The following is an 11,819-nucleotide window of genomic DNA, read 5'->3' as shown; positions in this document are numbered from 1 at the left end:
CACTAGTATGTATTAGTCTATTTGTGTTTATATGACCAAGCTAAGAGATTCAAACTTCCACTTCAGAAGTTAGATTCACAGGGAAAGAAACAGTCTGTCATCCATTGAACTTTATTAGTCAGAAAGAACTCAAAATATTATTCATTTAGTGATTTTGTAGACCAATTTATTTATTTATCATTTCATCTTCTCAACAATGATGTAGTTCCAAGGATATCTTTAGAGATTAAGACAATTATAGAGATCATAATCTATGGTTGTGAACTATCACGTTATAAATTACTTGCATTTCTTCCAATCAAAATATTTGCCTTGGAGTTTTTATGACAAAATCTAAATGTAGATGAAGTACATTTTGTATCCAGAAAACAAAAGGCTCAATTCAAACTGAAAGATCAAATTGGTCCATTTATAGTAAATCAAAGATCAACTGATAAGGAAGTAGAGAGTTTACTATCCCAAATGAAGTTCAAACTAAGTTTTAGCTGGGCATATGATCCTTTGGGGATGATCTCATACATTAGACTTGATCAGAGGTTTTCTCTTTACACTCATTTCTCCAAACTAGAGATTGAACAATATGTTATTCTGGATGTTTGGGAAGAAAATACTTTACAGGAAGTTGAAGAGCAGATCTCCAGTCAACAACTGTGGAAACTCCTAGGAATTTCTCCTGCTAGTTCAGGTTCAAAATCAATAGAATTCATAGTTTTCAAAAGGAGAAAGACAAGTAAAGCAGAGGATGAATCATTTGGGGCTAGAAAAATAGATCTATCTACTATATTAATGGTATCAATTGAGCTTGTTTTCACTCTACAACAAATTGAAGAGACAATCACTGATAGTTTTGCTTTCCCTTGTTCCGGTGGCCAGAGTATTTTTGCTAGATTTATAGAAATGAAGAACAAAAATGAGATGTTCAAATATGCCACATACTCTTAGTTCTAGAAACAGACCTCATTAAACCAGAACATGCTACTATCGACACTAGATCCTGAGAGAGGGAAGTTTTAGTTGGCTTTCCTTGAGCCAAAGGTTCCAGTTCCAAAAACAACATAAGCTTATGAGATTTCACTATTTTCTCTTAATACCAAAAAAATCCATCCAATAGATTAAATAGATACACGCGAAACGATCTTTTCTACCCTTACAAGTTATTTTATGGTTGTTTCTAGGTTGGTGACATCCTTGAACAATATACATTCTCAATTGAAATTAGAAAAGATGTCCTCCCTGGAAAAAGGATAAAATCCCTAGAATATATTGTTATCAAACTAGGATTGGATCCTAGTAATGTTAATGGAGCTCAAGAAATGATTAAAAACATAAATACATATATTCAGCCACTAAGGAAAATATTGAAGCTACCAACTACAGAGCATCCTCAAGATCAAGAGGTATGAGAATTGGAAAAAGAAAAGGAGAACATGTTTCATATGATTGTGGAAAAAAATATTCAGATATAGAAAATGGAGTCAGAAATGGAGAAACTTCTAAAAGAGAAAGACCACCTTGCCAGTGCAGGGATTTCAATAGTGGAAGCAGGGTCAACCAGTTAGGATTGACCAGAACAATTATCTAAAGCAATGATTGACTTGTCATTAAGAAATGTGGAGATTGAAAATTTAAAGGCATCACTGGAGAGAGCAGAAGAAAACAAAATAAAGGCAGAGAATGCATACATTTCTGAATTGCAGAAATTTTTTAATCTTATGAAGTAGATTGAAAAGTTCCAAGATGAAACAATTAGTACCTAGTATATATCAAAAGCAAAGGAACAAATATGGATAGATATTAATTTGGCTATTACCTCTATTGAAATTATATTTGAATAGGAACAACTGGTGAATAAAGCGAAGGAAGCCATTGAAGAAATCAAAGAGGAACTAGACCACAAGCCTATTGAAGCAATCGAAATTATTAAAGTTTTAAACTAAAAAACCAGAGATGAATTAGATGGGACGAAAATTGAAGATAGAACAGATGCAGTTATTGAGGCGAGAAAGGTGCTAACCAAAATAAATTTGATGCTACAACCAGAAAAAAAATGTGAAAACTTGGATAGTCAAATCAAAAGATTTCACAAGAATTTTTTTGTTCTTCAACAGGAAGGGTTGCCATTATTGAGGGATTCTCACAATCAATTAATGGAGCAGGAGAACTATCAGAAAATGTTACATGATATAGCAGTAGATAAACCAATGTTTTCTAAAGTAAAGGAATTCTTGGCAGTTAGAGTTTGTTACAATACTTAGCAAACTATTTGTTTATTTTACATGAAGTTCATCACCTATTTGTTACAAATCCAACTTTTGAAAAGTATACTGAGGTAGATGAGGCTTATAGGAAGGTAACAAAGTTTTCATGTCCAGATGTTGATCAGTGGGATAAGTTCCTTGAACTTATTGAGTAAACATAAAGCAGCTTTGGAGGCAAGATTTGGGCAAAGAACACGAGAACAATCAGTAGAGTCAAATTTAAAGCCAACAGTTGGAAACAAGATCCTTGAATAGTGTGAAAATTCCACTAAACTAGTTCCAAAATTTCTATTTTTATTTATATTAATTAGAGTTATCGAAATCATTTTGGATACAACTTTATTTTTCATGTAAAATATTGTAATGGATTAGATAATTTGAGAAGACTCTATATATACTTTTTAATTCGAAGTAAAAATGGTTGATACTTTGACAAAACCAAGAGATGTTATTGTATTTTTGGAATTTTTGAAGACAATCAAAGGCTCCTGGCTTCAGTTTTTAACAAGATTTGTGTTCATGTGAGTTTTCATTGTGTAATCATTTATGTTATGCTTCATATGTTTGAGGTAATATAGAAGTAATGAGTAAGGCTAGGTCGATTTTTGATCTCCTCGATAGCCCCTGCAAAGTTATTATCATTACTAAGATTAGCTAATTGAATAGTTTGTTTAAATTAGTACCTCTACATAATAAAATTATTTCCTTTTGTCATCTCTCAAATATATTAGTGTTAGTTATATAAATATTTATATACGCCTTTGATTTATTTGATAATTCAAATATTAGGGAAGGATATTTAATTATTAAATATCTTGTTTTTCATCTATCACAAGCATTTGAAGATTGTATGTTGTTGGTACTGGAACCAACACTTTGAGAAATCTTTTGGAATCTTTGGATAACACACATGTGAATGGTTTGAGTAACTGATCATCCATTTAAAATAAATCCTCATTTAGATGCTTTGGCACAGTTCCCGAGCCTAGAACTATTGTTGAAAATGCAACAAGAAAATCCTGATTTAATTTTGTCCTTGAATTAAATTAGGAGAAAAATTGTAATTCCACATCATAAGATAACTTATACAAGTTAACAAGTTATTTGACTTAGTTGGCTCAATTAATTCGAGTTGAGGGTCTAACTTGAGTCTATAAGTATTTTATAGGATCCTTGGTTGAGTTTATTTTTAGTTTTAAATAAATAATTCAGATTAACTGAGTTAAAGTCAGTTAAACTAGTTCCAACTGATGGAGGAACTAATAGGAGGTAATAAGCGGGGTGTTGATTCATTTGTTCAACCAGATAATTGATGATTCAACCATGAAAAACTCATACATGTCAGATCTGAGAGTTACCGAGTTGAGATTTGAGTTCAAGGGAAGTGTACTATTAATTGTATAATCATCCGAATTGTACAGGTGGTGCATGCAGTCAGAGAAATTTCGATGATGGATTTCACAATTAAAATTGATGAATTTCTGTAATTAATAGGGTCTAATTCCCAAGGAAACAACAAAATGAAATAGGAACTTGGGAAAGCAGAAAATTGGTTAAGTATTGGCCTAGGCTTGTCTAGGAAGCTGTGAGATATGTAGAGATAGTGCAAAGGTTTCTCGAGCTTGAGCAAAGCATTGTAATCTTATCATATTTTATAGCTAATGAAATATACAGATAAAAGGGGTTTTTAGTTGTGGATTTCCCTAGAAAATCATTGTGTAATGTGTTGATTGAATTCTTTCTATTGTATGCATCATGATTTAACGATCGATTAATTGTCTCTGTTGATGATTCGAGTAGATTCAAGTATTTTTTTTAGAATATTACATGAGAAGTATGAATCTACAAGGAATTTCTACATGGTATTAGAGCAGAAATCACACTAGAAGAGAAGAATACGAGATTGTCTTTGCAGGTGAAATAGAATTTGTTGGATCATTCTTCAGAGCTAGTAGGATGTCGTTCTATGTATTGAGACTCGAATGTGCCCTTGTGGGTAGTTCGAATTATATTTCTTAGAAGGAAAGGATGGAGGCAGTGTTGGAAGACAACGAGCTGAGGGAATTCATAGACAATGATATTCCTAAGCCCCCAACAACTGATGCTCAAGATCTAGCAGAGTGGAAGAAATGTGTGGCAAAAGCAAGGAGGATCATACTAGAAGGAGTTAGAGATCATATTGTCTTGAATATCCAATGTGCCAAGCCTCGATAGACTTGTTTCAAAACAATAATGACCACATGAAGATGGAATTGAAGGACAAGATTTGGAAGATCAAAATGGATAAGGGTGACACAATACCACAATACTTGAGCAGGTTCATCCAATGTCAGGATGAGCTTGGGAGTGTTGGTATTACAATTTCCAAAGATGATCTGGTCAGCCTAGCACTTCTAGACCTTCACAAGAGCTAGCACAACTACTAGGATTCGGTAAATGGGAGGGAGAATCTACCAAAGTGGGAGCATTTATGGTCTGACTTAGTGCAAGAAGAGATAACGCAGAGCACCAGGGATGTAACCTCATCCAAGCATGATGATGAGGAGAACTGTGCCTTGGATGTAAAGGAAAAGAAATGGAAATGGAAGAAATCCCAATCTAAGGGCATTCAATAAGGGTGACAAGAATAAGGACTTGTCCAAGATTAAATGTTTTCACTGTCATGATTTGGGGCACTATGCCACGAAGTGCCCACACAAGAAGGCTGATAAGAAGCTCTCAAGAGGAGTGGCAGGTGAAGCTCTTGCTTCACAATTCGAGTTGGATTTCACCCTCTTGCATGCATGGTGACATCGTTGATGGGTAGTGTGTGGTATCTGGATAATGGAGCCTAATTCCATATGACGAGAAACAAAGAATTCTTTTGTGACTTGGAGGAGAAGGATCTCTAGATGCACTTCGAGATGGGAGATGACGGAAGGTATAGCGTGACTGACATCGATATTGTTACTTTTCAGAGGGATACTGGTTCTCCTCTTACATTAAAAGATGTCATGTACATTATAGGTCTAAAGAAGAATTTAGTTTCAATTGCTATGATGGAGGACTGTGGCTATGATGTGATATTTAGCAAAGGAAAGGCTTGCCTTTGTCACATAATCACATAACCAGTGAAGCAGATCGAGGTTCGAGTGAAGAACCTATACAAATTGGATGTAGAAGATTGTGCTACTTTGAGCATGAAAGCAGAGAAGGCACAGAGCCAAGACATTGGTGAATTATGAAATAGACAATTGGGCCATTTGCGCCATGGAGCCTTAAAGATCATGCAAAATATTTCTACATGACTTCCCAAGGGTGCACTATATCAGCGATATACATGCAAAAGGTGTACATTGGGGAAGTACACGAAATCCACCTTTCATGATAAGGACAGTTGAGCGCAAGCGATCCTTGAAAGAGTTCACTCAGATGTGTGTGGACTGTTCTCGATAACCTCCATAGCTAAGCACATGTATTATGTGATATTTGTAGATGATTTCTAATGTAAGTGTTTGATTTTTTTCGCAGAAGAAAGATCATACGTTCTCTAAATTTTGTGAATTTAAAGCACTTGTTGAGAAAGACACTGGCAGGAAAGTGAAGGTTCTCAGGAGCAATGATGATGGAGAATATGTGTAGAGTGAGGTCAAGAACTTTTGTGCATCATAAGGCATTCGACAAGAGTTAATAACACCCCAAAACCCACAACAAAATGGGGTGGCTGAAAGGAAGACCAAAATTATTGTGGGAGCTGCATGAGCGATGTTACATGATCATGGAACCCCTTTTACTTGTGGGCTGAAGCATGCAACAAAAGGATATATGTGCAGAACAAGATTCCTCATCAGATTCTCGGGATTAGTAAACCAGAAGAAGCTTTTTCAGTGAAGAAACCAAATATGTCACACTTCAGGATCTTTGGTTCATAAGTTTACTGTCATGTTACTAAGGATGCAAGGAAAAATCTAGAGCTGACAAATGAGTTTGACATATTTGTGGGGTACAATGATACACCTCACAACTATTAGGTGGACCTGCCATCTCACAAGATGACAGTTGTTCGTAGAGATGTGAAGTTCGATAAAGAGAAGGAAATGATATGTTCCCTTGAGAGGGAGCTTTAGTTACATGTATATGAGGATATTATGGCTCTAAAGGAAAATACTTAGGATGATGTGGAGCAGCCACATGCGAAGGAGAAGAGAGTGAAAGAACCCACTCATGCTTAGACATATAGAGATGGAAGGAAGCACACTAGAGAAGTTGATAGATTGATTCATGATGCTAGAAAGAATGTGGGAGCACCCACATCATAACATAGGCAAAGGAGGTCACCATATCGGTACACTGGTTATAGGGCTATGATGAGCGAGAGTGTAGAGACTGAGCCATCCTCATTCGAGGAAGTAGTACAACAACCAATATGGGTTGATGCCATGGAAGAGAAGTATGAGTCCATCATGAGGGACAATGCTTGGGAAGTTGGCCCAAGGCCAAAGGACAAGTCAGTGTTAGGTTCCAAGTGGATGTATAAGGTGAAGCAAGTAGCAGATGGGAGTGTCAAGAAACACAAGGTCAAATTTGTGGCCAAGGGGTTCTCTCAGGTGGAGGGAATTGATTACGAGGAGACCTTTGCTCCAGTAGCAAGGTACTCTTCAATCATATCTATTCTAGCACTTTCAACACAAATGGGATGGAAGATACATCAGATGGATGTGAAGACATTCTTCCTCAACAGAGTGATTGAGGAAGAGGCATACATAAAGCAGCCAAAAGTATTTGAGACCTTCAACAGAGAGTCACATGTGTGTAGGCTCAAGCGAGCATTGTATGGATTGAAACAAGCACCCCGTGCTTGGTACACCAGGATCGCCACCTATTTCACTAGGTTTGGCTTCAACAAGAGTGAAGCAGATGCAAACCTTTACCATACTGTGGTTGAAGATAAATGATTCATTATAGTATTACATGTCAATGATTTAATACTAATAGGTGATGAGAAGTTGGTCAAATATTGCAAAGAGGATCTTGTAAGAGACTTCGAGATGAAGGACTCGGGGCACATGCATTATTTCTTGGGCATGAAATTATGGCAAGGAGATGGGGAACTGTTTGTATCTCACAACAAGTATGCCAACGAGATACTAAATAAGTTCCACATGGAGAGAAACAAACCAATGGAGACTCCTCTAGTAAGGAATTGGAGGAAGGAAGATGCTACTTCAGGTGAAGTAGTGGAGGCTACTATTTACAGCCAACTTGTGGGTTCACTTATGTATTTAGTGAACACACGACCGAACATGTGTTTTGAAGTTAACCAACTTAGTCAAGTGTTAAGCAAACCAAACTATATTGGAAGGCAGCTAAGCATGTGTTGAGATACCTAAGAGGAACCACTCAGTTTGGTCTTTGGTACATATGAGCAAAGGGAGTGAATATGTAAGGCTTCATAGATGTAGATTGGGCAAGGATTCCATCAGAAAAGAAGAGCACATCATGGGGAATCTTCAGTATTGGGTTAGCAATAGTTTCTTGGTATAGTAGGAAGCAGAGATCAGTTGCACTCAGTTCAACGAAAGCAGAGAACACGACTACTAGTCAAGCAACTTGTGAGGCTATCTGGATGAGGAAGATCCTTGTTGGGTTATTTGGTTAGCAGATGGATCCTAAAATGATTTACTGTGGCAATAAAAGTTGTATCAAACTCTCTGAGAATATAGTTTTTCATGATTGGTCCAAACATATCGACATCTGGTATCACCATCTACGAGATTGTGTGCACTGGAGAATCATGTTGCTGGAATACATTCCTACAAAGGAACAAGATGCAAACAACTTGACTAAGGCACTGTTAAGATGTAAATTTGTTGGCTTGGTGGGGCCTGACCCAGGTTCAGCGTTAGTTATCCAAAAAAATCCCTACACTACTGGCCCTTTTGGCATCAGCCCGCGGAACGTGGACCAAAGTCTCACCCGAAGCAGTATGGGGGGATGCTGGAACCAAGTTTCGCACCCTGAGATGGTCGTGATGTTGGTTTACTCCTTCTATTCCTTCCTTCGCGTAGGTCACTTAGTTCTAGGGCCTGCCAGACTAGCCCTCTATTCCACCCTTCAGTACCTCTGTAAAAAGGTACGATTGACCTTCGCACAACCCTAACCTGTGGCTCAGGTACTTTCGAGCACTCAGCTGTAGAGCCTCTACCTATGCTACGACTCGAAACTTAGACTTCTTACTTCAAAGCTATGACTGTCTAACTCCACAAAACTATTAATGACTCAGAGCCTACTTAGCTATTTTTAAACAATCCCCTAGTTTGTGGACCATGGGTAGATATTTTACAGTTGACTTTACTTTACAAAAATAAGGGCGGACAACCCTATATGACTCATGACGCTTTCACACTCCGCGACCACAAAATGTAGAGACTTTACAATTTAATTACAAAATTCGACCCAAAACATGGGCTTTTAGCCCCAAAACTGTCCTTGGGGGATCCCGTTCCCAACAGGCCCCCAACACAAACATCGTGAATCGCCCTCGAGTCACTCGGTAGGTGCAAATATCTTTGCGCGAAGCCCTTCCAGCTCGACTCCTATGACCGCAACCTCAGCTGTGCGCTGTGCGACTGCCTGGTTCGAGTCTTCAACCATCTACTCGGTCACTACTCCTGAACTATCGACCTGAAGCTTTTGCTGAGTCGCTTGGAGAGTCGTAAGCTTGCCTTCAATATAGCCTATCACCATGTAAGCCTCATCCATCCAGGGCTTCAGTTGTGCCTTCAACACTGCTTCCTTGTGCAGCGCTGCATCCACCTATTATTTTAGTTGCTTGGCCTCCTGCAGCTTTGCTAGTATTTGTGTCAGCGCGATGGTTCATGCTGTGCCTTTGACCTCATCATAGAGCTACTGTAGCTCGCGCAATTCTGTCTCTAGTCATTGTACATTGGGGTCCTCCTGCAAGATTGTTAGGACCTAAAACGATTGCTCAAAAAGTTGTGTGTAGTTTGCTACTGCACTGTCCACTGCCACTACTTCTTTTGTGATAGCGGTCGTCCGCTATTCCTTCACTTCTGGTGGAGTTGAAGGCTGGGCCTTCAACTTTTACTCTATGATTTGCAGGTTCTACTCCAACTGAACCCTCACCATTTTTGTCTGAGCATCATGCACCCCCGTGGCTAGCTTGCGGACGCGCACCTCGACTAGTGCTTCCTTAGGAATGGCCAACTCCGGGACCATTCGACATGCCTCCTCGATGACTTGCATAATGCACTTGTTTTGGTTGGTTTCCTCGGTCATAGCGACAACGACAGAGTCTCGCTGTAGTGCCATCTGCTCATTGTTGATCTGCTTCTCACTAATCACCTAGAGGGATCGGTGCTCATGGGCCCTCAGTTCTACAATCACTCCATCCTGCAAAAGGTGGAGCGCTTCACCAGGGAGCGCTATCAGATTCAACCCTACTCCATTTAGGGTGCTGACAATGGCCTGTCAACTTTGTTCTCCGTGGTCAGTGCTCCATCAGGCAAAATTATCCCACTGGAGGCCTTTGCATGCAGCATCTTGGCAACTTTTGAAGTGCCAATAGCAAGGTTGGTAGACACCATGCTAGCCTGTGACATGCGGGTCTGCAACTCCTGCAAACCTATCTGGATAGCCCCCAAGATTATTTTTTGCTGCTGCTCAAACTGTTGTAGGGCCTCCAAAATGACATCTTGCACCGTGTCACCGATGTCGTTGAGATCACCCTTTGTTAGCATGATTGGGTCCAGTGATGTCTTGGTAGCCTTTGCTTTCTTCCTGGACCCTCCTTTCTCCTGCTCCCTTGGATGCTTGATACGGGCAGACGTCGCCTTTGGGTCCATGCCATGCTGTTCTATTTGCTCATCCATATCCTCCTCTGGCTCAGGTGAAGGCGACCTCGCGCCTCTGTCAGAGCCTCGCTCTGTCCCACCTATCTGCTTCCCTTTCTGCTGCGTGGCATCACACTCTGCCTGGGCCTTGTCAGCGGCCTCTTTCTTTCTCTTTTCATCCAACTTAGTCATCTTTAGCTTGGCCTCCTCCTTTCTCTGCACGACAGAGTTGCTCCCTCCCATCGCCAAGTCTGTAGTAGTGCACCACTCTGCCGGCCATTGATCAAGTACTGCATCAATGGTGTCATCCGTTTCCAGGTAAGGCAAGTTGTACCATTTCTATGCAGGGTCCTTTCGCGCCCTGATGGACACATGGTGAATGTTTGATTTAAAATCTGCATAGCCCTGTAGGTTGGTGTACACCGTAGGCGACAATCGCAGTTTGTGATTGATGGCCATGCAAATGTTCATCTCCATTAAGATCCAAAAGATCTTGCTGTCCTTGATGCGCTGTGTGTCCTTGGTCACCCACAATGAAGCGTACTTCGTTGCTTTTGGTAGGTCTGGCGTGACTGAAGGGAATTGACTGTCCTCTGGCAGCTCCCATGCTACCAGCACAATCGACAACAAGAGCCATGTGTAGTGGTACGTCTTGCTGATCTCCTGTGCTTCGTGGCAGTTTGCTAGGAACTCTCCGTGAAGGTAGTCTGGCCAGTTGAACTGGACTCCTTCGGCGCACTAGGCTGCTAGCGTGATGACAGGCGCCAACTCCTCATGAATGCGACACTTCCTCATCGCTTTCCTTCCTAAAATCTTCGTAGCTAACTTTACAGTAGGGTCACAAATGCTGGATATGGCATATCTGCATGACTTCTTCACCAGCTTAAACTTTTCTTTCATGGCCTTTGCGAGGGCGTGCTCACAACCTTTGCCACCAAATATCATGGCAGGATTCTCTCCTGTGTAAGGTAATCGTGTGATCTTGTGGATCAACCTGTCAGTGATGGGTATCGACTCCTCTGGCCACAGACACCCATCATGCACCAAGCATAGTAGCTACTTGATGACCAATACTGTAACCGAGGTGCGGTTGTAGTGCGACACCCATAGCAGGTTGAGCGACCCTGCCTTGTCTACTCCTCTGAGCCACCTCTGCAACTCCAATGTGATCATTTCAGTGTTTGTATCGATGATGCAGCACATCAGCTACTCGGTTGCTAGGTGTGGGAACTTCTCATGATCAGCGAAGTCCCAGTCCTCGAGTTTTAGCAGTGGCACCCACGCTAAGCATGGTCCGTCGAAAACAATTTCATCCAGAAACAGAGGGGTTTGTAAGGGAGTCTTTCTCTCATCAATGTCTTTCAGCATCTTGGTCTCGCCCTTGTGCGGAGGGACATACTCAGGCAACCAAGTGATAGGGTCGGCACCCTGGGCTTCAACCTCCTCCATGTTTAATCCCACATCCTCCTCATCCATCGGGATGTCTTCAATTTCTTCCTCCTCCGGCTCCAAATTGATGGATTTTTCCTTCTCCTGTGCAGTAGGTTTCGATGGGTTTCTTCTTAGCGATGTGCGCACTGGTATTGTAGGCTGCTTGCCATTCTTATCCCTCACACTCTCCTTGGTTGGGGTGGGCTTTTATCTTGGTGTTCTTGGTGATTTAGGGACTTCAGCTAATACTTCAGCAACCTCTGGAGCAACTACTTCTGCCTCTATCTCCATTTTTGGC

The sequence above is a fragment of the Pinus tabuliformis genome, chromosome X (assembly GCF_031772625.1).
Source record: "Pinus tabuliformis cultivar Carrire ecotype Pingquan chromosome X, CPIR1, whole genome shotgun sequence".
NCBI classification, from domain to species: Eukaryota; Viridiplantae; Streptophyta; class Pinopsida; order Pinales; family Pinaceae; genus Pinus; species Pinus tabuliformis.
This window is presented reverse-complemented; position numbering follows the sequence as displayed.